Here is a 15311-nt window from a genome sequence, read left to right as displayed (position 1 = left end):
TTAGGCAGGGGGTGACATATCTGATAGCTCATCAAATTCATGGTGTTGGCAGCTACCTATATGGATACACCAATGAATTCGGTGATGCAGGAGCCAACACAAGCTACTCTGTGGAACAAAAAGAGTGGAAGTTAAATACCTAATTCTCCTTTCCCCATATCTGAGCTCCTAGATTGAAGATGTTCATATGCTATCAATTGGGAGAATTGTTCCCCATCAACAGCAACTTGGGCAGTTTTTTCCTATTGTGGGCAAGGAAAACTTCCAGTAAACCTTCTGGCTTAGATCCTTTTGTGGTTTAGTATAATTTTTATTTTATATACAGTAAAACCATGTTCCAGAAACATGCTTGTAATCCAAAGCACTTATATATCAAAGTGAATTTCCCCATAAGAAATAATGGAAATTCAGGGGCGCCTGGGTGGCGCAGTCGGTTAAGCGTCCGACTTCAGCCAGGTCACGATCTCGCGGTCCGTGAGTTCGAGCCCCGCGTCGGGCTCTGGGCTGATGGCTCAGAGCCTGGAGCCTGTTTCGGATTCTGTGTCTCCCTCTCTCTCTGCCCCTCCCCCGTTCATGCTCTGTCTCTCTCTGTCCCAAAAATAAATAAACGTTGAAAAAAAAATTAAAAAAAAAAAAGAAATAATGGAAATTCAGATGATTCATTCCACAACCCAAAAATATTCATAAAAGTGATTATAATACTGTAATATAATACAAAATAATACAATACAAAATATAAAGAAAAATAAACAAATTAACCTGCACTTACCTTTGAAAACCTTCATGGCTGGTGTGAGGGAGACAAGAGAGAGGAGGGTTATTGTGTAGGACAACTTTCACTATCACTAATGGAATCACTTCAATCTATTGGCTCAATTGAATCTATTTCTGCATTGGGGCTATTATATACGCTCACGTGGACGTTGAGTATAGTACAGTATTAATAAACTCTTGTCATGTACTGTATTTAATGTAACTGGCAATAAGGCAGCAGAGGCAAGAGGCTATATCTGCAGGCAGCCTGACCTAGAATGAAGCAAAGCATTCCTAAGCTTACTCTTATATGAAAAATCAAAGGACTATCCATAGGTGCTTTGAAGTGACCAAAAATACACTAGTTCCAGTTGTGGGCACCTTCCAACATTCTGAAAAATCACTGATTTCTGCCAAACACCATGGTCTAAGACCAAGCATCTGAGCATAGGAGATGATCACCCACAGTCCTGTAGTGAGAGAGAGAGAGAAGAACCATTGGCTCAGTTGTGATCATGTGACATTTGGCATCACATACTACTCATATTGTAAGACATCACTTTTTTATCAGGTTAAAATTTATTAGAAATGTTTGCTCGTCTTGCAGAACACTCGCAGAACAAATTACTTGTCATCCAAGGTTTTACTGTACTTATATCCATTCTGCAGAGCTACTCAGGGCCAAGTGGCAAGGTTGTCTTAAGGAAAATGTTGAACTAGAGAACTTAAATTAATGGTCAATATCTTCATGATCCTTATAGGCAAAAACCCATGCTATGTCTCCAGGGGGTAAATAGAGAAAGAGATAACTGTCTCCCACCCCTTGCTGTTTAATTGCCATCCTAATCTTCCACCAATTTGGGTTTTCAGTAAAGGGTCAGTGGCATGGAAGTCCCCCATGGAGTCCAAGGTATCTATAATCCCGAAGGAAGAGTATACAATTGAAGGAATAGCTGTGCAGCTTGGTCAAAGAAGGATACGAAAAGTACCCTTTTGAGGAATTGTTGCATTGAGAGTCCAGACTACTCACCTGAAATACGTAGTCTATGCTGGGCTTACCCCATCCTCTCCTATGTACCTCTTAAGTGTGTCCTTTAATTGTCCATTTAAATGCTAAGCAATCCCTGGATCCTGGAAGTTTTATGGAGCAGGGAGAGTTCATCATTACGCTCCATAATTGGGCCCATTGTTTGCACCTTGAGCTAGAAATCCATTATCATCATCAGGTCCATTATCAGAGGCAATGTGCCCAGGGAAACCAAGAAAAAAAAATGGCTTTCTAGGGCCTAGATAATGGGCCTGAGTCAGAAGAATACAGAGATGGTGAAGCCAAACCCGGAGAAAAAGTAAACAAAATTAAGATTCAGTAGAACCTTCTGCATGGGATGAGAGGCCCACAGTGATCTATCTATAAAGAAGACCCTGGCCTGCTGGTTCAAGAGAATGGTCCTTGGGCAGTATTTTTAGCCTTACTTAGGATATAGCTGGCAGGCCAGCTTTTCCACACTATTTCAGTATCTTCTGATTAATAGTGGTAGTTCGTATCCGCCTAGGTCCTATCTAGGATGATGACTGAATTTCCATTTTCCATTTCTCATGGACTCGGGAAGCAACTGCTTGCACATCTGCTGGTTCTGGGGCAGAAAACAATTCATTCTTCATATTTAGTTCACAAAAGGGGTCTGCTTATTGATTATGTTTCCCTTTATCAATACAGTGGTCTTTTTAGTGACATGAATAACAAAAAAGCTTATTCGGAACAAAACACATTTTGATCCAAATGTCTTATCCCCCAAAAGAAGCTTATTTTATATGCCAGTCCAGGACTTTCCAGTGGCCTAAACCAACAGCCAGGACATTAATCACAGCCTATGAGTTAATGAAAATATAGCACGGCTCATTTGGAGGTGGTCTGGATAGCCATCCATACTGCATGAAGCTCTGCCAATTATCCTTTTTTTAAAAAAATGTGTATTTATTTTTGAGAGAGAGAGAGAGCACAAGCTGGGGAGGGGCAGAGAGAAAGGGAGACCCAGAATCTGAAGCAGGTTCTAGCTCTGAGCTATCAGCATAGAGCCTTATGCAGGGCTCAAATCCATGAACCATAAGATAATGACCTGACCTAAAGTCGGACACTTAACCAACTGAGCCACCCATGTGTCCTAGCTCTGCCAATTATCCTAAGCATCATTCACTATGCTCCGTAAGAGACAGGTCTCTGTCAAGTTGGATGGCAGCTGCATATCATTCAATCCTAGTAAAAGTTAATCAGGAGGAGCAATCAGTGAACCAAGCCCATGTATGGTCCTGAAAGTCTCTATATTTGGGTCTCTACTGAGCCACTAGACACAGAGCTCCTTGAACTATATTCCTATGGGGTAGAGGAGCATTCCTGAGACCTTTCCATGGTGTCTGAGGTCTTTCATAGTTGCAAGAGCCCAGGTGGGCCAGGCTTTTCCCCCTCCTGTGTGTACCATTTTCTGAGAATCCCAAAGCCACCATTTCACAATTTGAGGCCCCTGCTCATACCCATGGAATGACTGGGATTTCTGATCGTGAGTCTACTTCATGGCCATGGGTCATGTGTTCAGTACCCACCAAGGTGTAATAAGAAGCCAATGATTGCTTCTCAAAAGGGGTGTATAGCTTTTAGCTTATTTTAAGAGCTTAAGGGTCCAAAATCCCAATAGCATTGCTGGTCCATAGTGATATCCCTCTGCTATAACTCCAATTGGTGAACTGAGAGGTTGCTAAGACCATTAACTCAAATGGTAAATGTGGATCAATGAGAATAAAAGAAAGGGCAGCCTAGGTAGCCCATTGGAGAGCCTCCAGAGCATACTGTTGGTCAGGTGTCCACACAAAGTTAGCAGTCTTTCTGCTAATCTGGTAGATAGATGTCATCAAGTTCTACATGCAGGGTTTATGAGAGTGCCAATAGCTAAATAGACATACTAACTGCTGGGCCTCTTTTTTATCTGTCAGTGAAAAGATAACTAATGCTCTAGCAGTCATCTCCTCTGGAATGGAAAGCATGCCCCTAATATCCAGGAACTTGACTTGGGTACTAGGACCTTGTATCTCATCTGTGTTAATGCCCCAGCTGTGTGGCTGCATTTGGATCAATAGGGCTTCCAGTCCTTATTGGGCAGTGCTTTTGTCTGAGCCCACCAGGAGGATGTCATCAATAAGTCTAGTACTCCCTCTGGAAAAGGAACGTTTTTCTAGATCACAGTCTACCCAGTGATGGCAGGTAGCCAAAAAAAAGTTATGTAGACTTGTGAAAGGACATTAAAGTTGTATTGCAACTAATTTCCCATAAGGTTAAATTGACCAAGGTTGTGATAGAGGGATATGTTGGGGGAAAAAAAGCATTTATGGTTATCAGTTGCCATACATCAAATTCCCTTGGCTGGGGCAATAGTCACATTGTCTGGTACTGCATGTGCCAAAGGTGTGGCACTATGGCACTAGTTACCAATACACAAAGATGAGTTTCAGGTACTAGAGGTCATATGTACAGGATAGATGGAACTCTCAAATGCAGAAATAGTCTTACAGAGGATTTTGATTTCCTTAAACCCAGCAATGAGGACAGTTATTTGTTTTTGTCCCATAAGCAACGGATAATTGTTTTTGAGAAAGACTAACAATAGGGACAGTAGTCAGGCAGGGTCACAGTTTTCCACACACCCAACTAAAATGATCCCAATCATTCTATTAGGATTATTAGCAGCCAATTCCATCAAGGTATGGGAGCTGAGATGAGCAATAATGCACATAGACAATACAACTATACCATTCAGTAGTGGGATACATAACAATGGAGGTTTGTAGGGACCCAAATGGACTTATCCCTAGCCAGGCTTAGGCAAGGGTTCCAGTGATGGTGGTCTCAGGCCTAAAACCAGAATTCATTACATGTTCTTTCCTTATCCTGGTGTCAAGGATTGCAGAGACCATAGCCACCTATGCACTGTATCCAAAGGCTCAAGAAGTACAATTCTCCCCCACCTTCTCATAGAACCCTAATTTTTACATAGGACCCCTAATCATCCCATGAGGCAGAACACCTTAACCTAACCCTTTGTCTTATTTTTAAAAGCTGAGAAGTTCAGGTAAATCTTGATGGGGCTCTCCAATTCATCTCTAGATTCACCAGAAGAGGTATCATTAGAAGATAGCATCTGCATCAGTCACATGGTCATTACCATGTAGAACTGAGCAAGGCACCTGTTCATCACCTCTGTGGCTGGGTACCCAGCTGCAAATTTGTTTATAGGGAGCCCATCAATCTCCTTCTTTAAGACCCCTTTCTCAAGAAACCGAATGCAAATATATTTTTGGGAAAACCCTGGCCTGCATCATCTAGTAAACCATGTCTGTTTATTACTCTTATGCTACTCTTTCTGGTGGCCAAGATTTGCTATTTTGGCATTACCACTTTTTCCATGCTGGGGAATTTGCCAGTCAAGACTCATATTGTGTCATGGACTGATTGGCTTGACCTCATGAGGATGTTTAACTAGGCTGGCTAACTAGCAGGAGCAGCATGGACAAACCTAGCAATCTGAGTCTGGTAAATGGTCTCATCAGAGACCAGAGTTGTTTTCAAAAACTCACTGTAGACCCAAGAAACCATCAACCATAATAGCCTCTGTGAGGATAATCCAAACATGTTTTTCAGTGGCAGGGAACTTGTCACAGTGAACCAAACTTTTTGATCTCAAAATAATACCATCTGAGGAAAGAGGATCTTGGGTATTTCACTCTTCCTTTCTCCCTGCTCTCTCTTCCCCCTTAGGCAATGTGGCCTCTGATGGGACACTCTGAAGGGGAGACTATAGTAACACACCCTAGAAGGTGCCCTATCCTTCACTGAGTTTAACAAATGACCCCCTTCATTGTAGAGACAATGAAGAGACAAACTACTCACATCTCTAAGGTTTCTTTGGGCTGCTAGGCAAAGTAATTCCAAAGGGCTTTACATGAGTTTTCACAGGACACACAATTATCAGTAACCTGCTGTGTCACAGAACATCCATTAACACCAGGGATCTGCGCAAAGATAGCAATAGTCATTAGACATAACTCAGCAAGAGAGTTATCTGACACTTTTTGGTCCCATTGTAGGAAGACCATAAGCAATGGCTAGGGAAATGCTTCCATAATTTTCTTTGAGACCCTTGGTTGGGTTTCTAGTTTGAGCCACTGGGCAAGTTCAGCTAGGGAGTGAGGGGCTAAAGAGAAAGATGAGTGATCTTCCTTAGAAGTGAAAAATTTCTGTAAACAATCTTCTAGCACTCCTCAAGAAAGTACATTAGCATGGCCAATGGTGTCCAGGGAACCCTCAGGCTTTTTACTCTTGCTATTCCAGAATGACATTTCGTGCAATTGACATTTCTGCGGTCTGTGCCAATTTTGTCATGCAATCAGGTTTAGTGGTGGTCAGTTAGGACACTGAGAGAAACTGAAAGTAAAAATTAAGACTTTATTTACTTACTGCAACAGTAAACACAAGAGGCAAAAAAGAGGTGTTAGCTCCCCAGTGATGAATTTTTTCCCCACAAAATGGCATAGGGATGGTGTTAGGTGAATGCAGTGCAGACAGGGGGAATTGTCTTACTGTCCAGGGACTACTAACAGAAGACTACTACCTCTTTATGGATCTATAGACAAGGGGTAGGCAGAGGAGGAAGGATTAGCAGTAAAGAGGTACTCAGTCAAATTGGAAAAAAGTGCCTCAGCCAAAGCCCCCTACTAAGTAGGTCTTGGTGGAGGCTCTTTGGCTCAAATATAGATATACATATGAACATGGCTGGACCAGAGTGCTTGAGTCCTTGACTACAATGACTTCCAGAAAACTGCAATGTACTGGCTGTGTACCAAGTCTGAAATGGGGTGGGCAGCTTTCCCCCATAAGCCCTGCCAGGCAAGCTTAAAGCTTTATAATTGCCTTGAATCAGGCCTAAAGAAAAAATCACATATAGGATTTTCTCATCTACAAAATGCATATTTAATATCTACTATATGGGGTAGTAATGATGTAATAAAAGTTAAAGGTAAAGCAAGATGTCTATTCTCTTTCTAGGTGCTAGAACTGGACTCTTCAGGGTATGTTGGCTCTTAATCAGGAAGGTGGACTTTGTCTACAGGTTCAGAGGATTCAGAATATAAAAACATTTGAAAGCATCCTCATAAAAATTCCATACCATGTATCAGGGTCCTGGATTTTCCGAACCATGTCCCTCATCTCAGTATAAGAAACCTGCCTTTGTTAGACAGTTAACTGACTTTTAGTTCCATCCTTTTTTTTTTTTAAGTCCTAGGCTTGATTCTTGGCTTTCTCCACTCCATTGCTAAAGAATATGAAAACTTCACTGTATATAACCAAAGGGACCTTTTGGTTGTCAATAGCTGTAGTAAGCTTGGCTTTTATTATCATTTTGTATCACAACAACACAATAGCCATCAATACCATTATCCTTATAGCTATGATTTCCTCTACCTTAGGAATCAGACAAGTCTGGGTTTATATCTTAGAAGTGACTTTTGAAAAGCTATGTGACTTTGAGCAAGTCATTCAACATCCTTATGATTCCATTTCCTCATCTGCAAAGTACAGATTTACTAGCCACCACAAAAAAAGTAATGGTGTAATAAAAGTTCATGCAGCACAATGTTTGTTTTCCTACTTTCCTTCATTTATTCACTTTTCTCAAGCATTCTTTTTTCTATTATTTCTTCAGATGAGTTTTCTGCTTCTCTCTCTCTCCTCTCCTCTCCTCTCCTCTCCTCTCCTTCTGGGATCCGTATAATGTGGACTTTTTTTCTTGGTGTTATCCAAGAGGTCCTTTGAACTAGCCTAATTTTTTTTTAATTATATTTTCTTTTTTCTTTTCACAGTTTGGCTTGAGTGCTTTCCACTAACTTGTCTTCCAGGACACTGATCCATTCTTCTACATCCACAAATGTACTATTGATTCCCTCTGGTGTATTTTGCATTTCTGTTATTGTTTCCTTCAACCCTGGTTGGTTCATTTTTACATTTTCTATCTATTTATTGAAATACTCACTGAGTTCATCTATTCTCTCCAGCCCAGTGAGGATCTTTATGATCATTGCTTTAAACTCATTATCAGGCATATTGTCAAGCATCCTTTTTGTTTGTGTGCTTGTTTGGGGTATGGATTGTTTGTTTTCAGTTATATTAATGCCACTTCATTAAGATTATTCCATGAAAACACTTTATAAACTCTAAGCTTTATAAAAATACAGGGTTATTTTTGTTTAGTTTTGTCCAGAAGATACATGACAAAATAGAGCACAAAATTTCTGGCTTTACACCCCAGTTGTCAAACATACTAACTCAGAGGTCAAGGCATGTTGTCTAATTTACTTAGAACAATTGTCCATATTTCCAAATGTAAGGTAAAACTCTCTAATCTGCCTCACTTACAGTGAAGTTTGAGAAATAAGTAAGTTAATATAAATTATAGTGCTCAATAATTTCTAAAGCAGTGTACAAATAGAAAACATCATTGTTAACATAATTTGGATAGCCCCCTAAATGAGTTCCTCAATATCCTAGCCTGTTCAACACATAGGAGCTAAATAAGTTTTCTAAAAGCAGAACTCAAATTATATCATTTCTCTGCTCAAAATTCATCAGGAGCACCCCTTTGCCTCTCAAATAAAGGTCATACTTCCTACCTGGCATTTAGAACCCTCCTCTTTATAAAGGTTTATCATCATTATTCATGAATACAAATGGTAAATGCTTCTGGCAAAGTGCACAACTTTTTAAAAATAATAATCTAAAGAAGGGATATATGCTTTTTGTAATAAGAAAACTAACAAACACAATATGAAAATGTCTCAACCACGTGCAATGACCAGCATTAATAACTTTGTGGGCATTCTATCACACTGATCTTCCTCAGAGAAAGATGTATAAGCACATATACAAACACAGAGAGGTTTTGTTTCTCTGAAATGGTTGCCCTTTTTATTCTAAGATAAATGTTTTATATAAAATTAACTGGAACTTGCATTTTTTACTTTCTGAAATATCCGTGAAAGTTTTGATATACAAAGAGCCAGGAAGTCCAGAATTCAGTATTTACAATTACAGCAAAATGTATAGTTAATGGTTGTTCTTGAACTCATCAGAGAACTGAGGTTTTAGGGCAAATTGCCATTCCAGAATCTGAAGAGACAGGCACGTCTGCAGAGATACAACAACCATGACCTGCTTTATCTGGAACAAAAGTTGCTGGAGCCGTTAAATGATAAAGTTTTAAATGGTAGTTTTGATTAAATGCCAGAGACTGAGTGGACTAGCTTGAGAGCGAGAAGCTAACTTCTGGGGCCTCAGTCTTAAAGGTGCTCATAACAGTTGCATAGGCCTTCTCTCAGGAAACTTACCAGGTTCTCAGGGTGAGGTCTGAGGAAAATCCTCTCAGAAGCTTGCATTTACACTGAAAAGAGAGGAACATCAGAGAAAGAATAAATTAAGATAAAATAAATGTGTTATTTTTCCTATTTGTCAGTGATCTAAAAGATAACTATTTAAAGCAACAGATGTTAAACTATATTGAGTGATTATAGCAGATAGGTAAGTGAAATGAATGACAACAATATCACAAACATGGGAGGGAGGAATTTGGAATACTTTAAGTTACCTGCAATTCAGAAAAGCCAAATAGTGTTATTTAAAGAGGGATTAGGTGAGTTTAAAATGTATACTGTAAACTTTGAGATGACCACTAAATTTTTTTAAAAGGATAAATGATATGCTATGGAAGGAGGTAAAAAATGTAATTATATAAAATGTTCAATTAAAAACAGAGAGAACCAGATCAAGACTCCCTGATGAACATGGATGTAAAAATTCTCAACAACATACTAGCAAATCAAATCCAACAGTACATTAAAAGAATCATTCACCATGATCAAGTGGGATTTATTCTTGGGTTGCAAGGGTGATTTAACACAGTAAAACCTTGGTCCATGAGCATTATTTGTTCCAGAAACATGCTTGTAATCCAAAGCACTTGTATATCAAAGTGAATTTCCCCATAAGAACTAATGGAAACTCAGATGATTCATTCTACAACCCAAAAATATTCATATAAAATGATTACAATACTGTAATATAATATAAAATGATAAAGAAAATACAAAATATAAAGAAAATGATTACAATACTGTGATATAATACAAAATAATAAAATACAGAATATAAAGAAAAATAAATTAACTTGCATTTACCTTTGAACACCTTCGTGGCTGGTGTGAGGGAGACAACAGAGAGGAGGGTTATTGCACAGGACAACTTTCACTATCACTAACAGAATCACTGCTATATACTGGCTCAATAGAATCTTTTCCTTTTCATGCAACTTTAATAAGGAACCTATCCAATGACACTTACTTTTGCCTTCTTTTGAAGATTTCAGAAATGTGACATTGCATTGTTGTTAAACAGATTCATCACTCGCACTGCTACAGCCTTATTCAGGTGGTGTTTTTCTACAAAATTTTACACTGTTTCCCACATTTTACACATCTTCCTAATTTCATTTGAAGTGAAGGATTCCTCTGCCTTTTTCTCCCCCTCCTCTGCAAACAAGATGCAAATGTAGACTTCTCGTAAAATCTTGGACTTTTGGCCACTCTCATACCTCATTAATACTTCTCGATGATTTCCTTCTTAATTTCCACCACAATAATCTTCTTCTTACTACCTTTCTTTTCAATGTTTTTCTGCATTGGGGCCATTGTATACACTCACACAGATGTTGAGTACAGCACAGTATTAATAAACTCTTGTCATATACTGTATTTAATGTAACTGGCAAAAAGGCAGCAGAGGATGGTGTCTATATCTGCAGACAGTCTGACTTGGAATAAAGAAAAGCATTCCTAAGCTTTGGAAAAGCAAAGGACTGTCCACAGGTGCTTTGAAGTGACTAAAAATACACTGCCAGTTGCAGGCACCTTCCAATGTTCTGAAAAATCACTGATTTCTTCCAAACACCATGGTCTGAGACCGAGCATCTGAGTATGGGAGATGATCACCCACAATCCCACAGTGAGAGAGAAAGAAAGAGAGAGAGAAGAACCATTGGCTCAGTTGTGATCATGTAATGTTTGGCATCACATACTACTCATATTGCAAGACATTCGTTTATCAAGTTAAAATTTATTAGAAATGTTTGCTCATCTTGAAGAACAAGTTACTCACAATCCAAGGTTTTACCGTACTCACCAATCAATGTGATACACCATATTAATAAAAGAAAAGATAGGGGCGCCTGGGTGGCTCAGTCGGTTGAGTGTCCAACTTCGGCTCAGGTCATGACCTCGCGGTTCGTGAGTTTGAGCCCCGTGTTGGACTCTGTGCTGACAGCTCAGAGTCTGGAACCTGCTTCCAATTCTGTGTCTCCCTTCTCTCACTGCCCCGTCTCCACTCTCTCTTTCTCTTTCAAAAATAAATAAACATTAAAATTTTTTTTTAAAAATTTTTAAAAATGTAAAAAAATAAAAGAACCATATGATCTCATATGCATCTTAATAGATGCAGAAAAGCATTTGACAAAGTACAGCATCCATTCTTGATAAAAACCATCAGCAAAGTAGGGGCAAAGAAAACATACCTCAGCATCATAAAGGCCATATATGAAAAACCTACAGCTAATATCATCCTCAATGGGAAAGAACTGAGAGTATTTCCTCTATGGTAAGGAAGAAGACAGTGATGTCCACTCTGACTATTGTTACTTAACATATTCTGGAAGTTCTAGCTGCAGCAATCAGACAACAAAAAGAAATAAAATGCATCCAAATTGGCAAGGAAAAATTCATGCTTTGACTATTTGCAGAAGACATGATACTCTGTGTAGGAAACTCAAAAGACTCCACCAAAAACTTGCTAGAACTAATATATGAATTCAGAAAGGTTGCAGGATACAAAATTAACATATAGAAATCTGATGCAATTATATACATCAATAATGAAGGAGCAGAAAGAGAAATCAAGGAATAAATCCATTTATAATTGCACCAAAAACAATAAGATACCTAGGAATAAACCTAACCAAAGAGGCAAAGATCTATACTCTGAAAAATGTAGAACACTTATGAAAGAAATTGAAGAGGACACAAAGAAATGGAAAAATATTCCATGCTCATGGATTGGAAGAACACATTATTAAAACGTTTATACTACCTAAAGCAATGTACACATTCAATGCAATCTCTGTGAAAATACTACCAGCATTTTTCACAGAGCTAGAACAAACAATCCTAAAATTTGCATGGAACCACATAATACCCCCCAAAAAACCAAAGCAATCTTGAAAAAGAAAAGCAGGGCTGGAGGCATCACAATTCTGGACTTCAAGTTATTAAAAAGCTGTAGCGATCAATACGGTATGGTACTGGCACAAAAACACATAGATCAGTGGAGCAGAGTAGAAAACCCAAAAATAGACCCACAACTATATGGTCAACTGATATTTGATGAAACAGGAAGGAATATCCAATGGAAACAAGACAGTCTCTTTAACAAGTGGTGTTGGAAAAGCTGGACAGCAACGTGCAAAAGAATGAAACTGAATCACTTTCTTAACACCATACACAAAAATAAATTCAAAATGGATGGAAGCCTAAATGTGAAACAGGAAACCATTAAAATCTAGAGGAGAACACAGGCAGTAATCTCTTTCACATCAGCTGTAGCAACTTCTTACTAGATACGTCTCTTGAGGCAAGAGAAAGAAAAGCAAAAATGAACTATTGGAACCTCATCAAAATAACAAGCTTCTGCACAGCAAAGGAAATAATCAATAAAACTAAAAGACAACCAATGGAATAAGAGAAGATATTTGCAAATGATATCTAATAAAGAGTTAGTATCCAAAATCTACAAAGAACTTATCAAACTCAACACCCAAAAAACAGTCCTGTGAAGAAATGGACAGAAGATATGAACAGACATACAGCTGGCTAACAGACACATGAAAAGATGTTCAACATGACTCATCATCAGGGAAATACAAATCAAAACTATGAGGAGATATTACCTCACACCTGTCAGAATGGCTAAAATTAACAACTCAGGAAACAACAGATGGCGGCAAAGATGTGGAAAAAGAGGAACCCTCTTACACTGTTGGTGAGAATGCAAACTGGTGCAACCACTCTGGAAAACAGTGTGGAACATCCTCAAAAAGTTAAACATAGAACTCTCCTATGACCCAGCAATTGTACTACTAGGTATTTGCCCAAGGATACAAAAATACTGATTCAAAGGGACACATGCATCCCAATGTTTATAGCAGCATTATCAACAATAGACAAATTATGGAAAGAGCCCAAATGTCCATTGACTGATTAATGGATAAAAAAGATGTATGTAGGGGCGCCTGGGTGGCGCAGTCGGTTAAGCGTCCGACTTCAGCCAGGTCACGATCTCGCGGTCCGGGAGTTCGAGCCCCGCGTCAGGCCCTGGGCTGATGGCTCAGAGCCTGGAGCCTGTTTCCGATTCTGTGTCTCCCTCTCTCTCTGCCCCTCCCCCATTCATGCTCTGTCTCTCTCTGTCCTAAAAAAAATAAATAAATGTTGGAGAAAAAAAAAAGATGTATGTATATGTATGTGTATATATACATATATATACACACATACATATGCATACATACATGTATATACACACATACATATACATACATACATATACATACACACACAGGAATATTACTCAGCCATAAAAAGAATGAACTCTTGCCATTTGCAATGATGTGGATGGAACTAGAGCATATTATCCAAGGCAAAACAAGTCAGTCAGAGAAAGACAAATATCATATGATTTCACTCATATGTGGAATTTATGAAACAAAATGGATAAACATGGGGGGGAAAGAGAGAGGCAAACCAAACAGATTCTTCACTAAAGAAACAAACTGAGAATTGATGGAGGGATGTGGGTGGGGATGGGCTAAATAGGTGATGGATATTAAGGAGGATACTTGTGATGAGCATTGGGTGTTGTATGTAAGTGAAGACTCACTAAATCCTACGTCTGAATCTCATATTACATTGTATGTTCACTTACTGGTATTTAAATAAAAACTTGAAAGAAATAAAAACACCAAAAAAAAATAGGAAAAGGGGAGGATTATTACATAAATAATCACTTCATATGTTAATGGCTGAAATAAATTAATTACAAGGCAAAGACTATTAGAATGGAAAAAATAAGACTCACTGAATTTTATCTACAAGAAACCCATTTTAAATGTAAAGACTCAGGTTAAAAGTAAAAAGATGGAAAAAGATATACCATGCTAACACTAACCAAAACAAAGCTAGAGTAGCTATATTAATTTCAGTTAAAAAAGAATTCAGAACAAGGACCACTCTCACAGATAAAGAGCTCATTCTCTAAGAAGATATAATCTCAAACATGCATCCACTGACAGCAGAGCATAAAAATATATGAGGCAAAAACAGATTGAACTAAAATGAGAAACAGAGAAATCTAGTATTAGAGTTGGAGACTTTAATACACATCCCTCTTTCAGTAACTGATGAATTAAGCAGGCAGAAAATCAATAAAGATGTAAATGACATGAACAGAACTACCATTATCAACTTGATTTAATTGACATTTATAAAATACTCCATTCAACAACAGCAGAACATAAATTTGTTTCAAACTTTCATGGAACATTCAACCAACATAGGTCACATTCTTGGCCATACTTTAATACACCTTTAACAAACTAAAAATTATTTTTTTTTTTGGTGTTTATTTTTTTTTGAGAGACAGAGACAGAAAATGAGCAGGGGAAGAGCAGAGAGAGGGAGACACAGAATCTGAAGAAGGCTTCAGGCTCTGAGCTGTCAGCAAAGAGCCTGAAGTGGGCCTTAAACTCACAAACCGTGAGATCATGCCCTGAGCTGAAAACAGACGTTTAACTGACTGAGCCATCCAGGTGCTTCACACCTTAACAAATTTTTAAAATTGAAATTGTATAAATTATGTTCTTAGGCCACAATGGAATTAAACTAGAAATCAGTAATAGTAGCTGAATAACCCCGAAATATTTGAAAATTAAACAGGAATCTTCTAAATAATCAAATGGCCTTAAGTTGGCCTGGCAGCACTCATCTCCCCAACTCTTGATATGGGGATATAAATCTGAATACTTTCTGTCAGCTGAGGGCAACAGAGGCCATCACCCTTCCTCTAGAATGACATTTTCCCATCTTTCAGGACCAGTGGACCCACGTTCAACTGCTGTTCAGAGGGAACCTTCTTCACGTTAGCCCTCAGAGTGCTAGTTTGAATATTTGCCACTAGCACTTAGATCTGCAAGTGTGGGGCTCAACCCAGGTCCATGCCATAGGCTTCAAGGTTCATCCTAGAAGCATTCTTGCTTGTGGGGTATAGTGTTCAGGGCTTGAGATTTAGGAAAGACTCTTCCCACACCCATCCCTCCTGCTTGTCATCAACCACCAGCAAAGGCCAAATGCTGCAATGCCATCTATAT

General features: G+C 38.7%; 2 long non-coding RNA genes across 5 annotated transcripts in view; one reads left to right on the top strand and one right to left on the bottom strand.

Annotated features, from left to right (window-relative positions):
- Positions 1-15311, bottom strand: part of LOC121039405 (uncharacterized) — a 106719-nt gene that overhangs the window by 19024 nt on the left and 72384 nt on the right. For 2 of the 4 annotated variants that reach the window (XR_005794744.1, XR_005794745.1), the window contains exons 3-4: positions 10027-10044; positions 9181-9233 (exon numbers count right to left, since the gene is read on the bottom strand). This is a non-coding gene — a long non-coding RNA (uncharacterized LOC121039405). Of the gene's footprint in view, positions 1-769; positions 788-9180; positions 9234-10026; positions 10045-15311 lie in introns of all 4 variants that reach the window. The other 2 variants (XR_005794746.1, XR_005794747.1) reach the window with 2 other exon arrangements.
- Positions 1-15311, top strand: part of LOC121039407 (uncharacterized) — a 78842-nt gene that overhangs the window by 25765 nt on the left and 37766 nt on the right. The gene's annotated exons all lie outside the window — the stretch shown is intronic.

This window comes from Herpailurus yagouaroundi, unplaced genomic scaffold (genome assembly GCF_014898765.1).
Source record: "Herpailurus yagouaroundi ecotype Mexico unplaced genomic scaffold, PumYag 180, whole genome shotgun sequence".
NCBI lineage: Eukaryota > Metazoa > Chordata > Mammalia > Carnivora > Felidae > Herpailurus > Herpailurus yagouaroundi.
The sequence above is the reverse complement of the archived record's forward strand: the minus strand, read 5'-3'. Positions and strand labels throughout refer to the sequence as shown.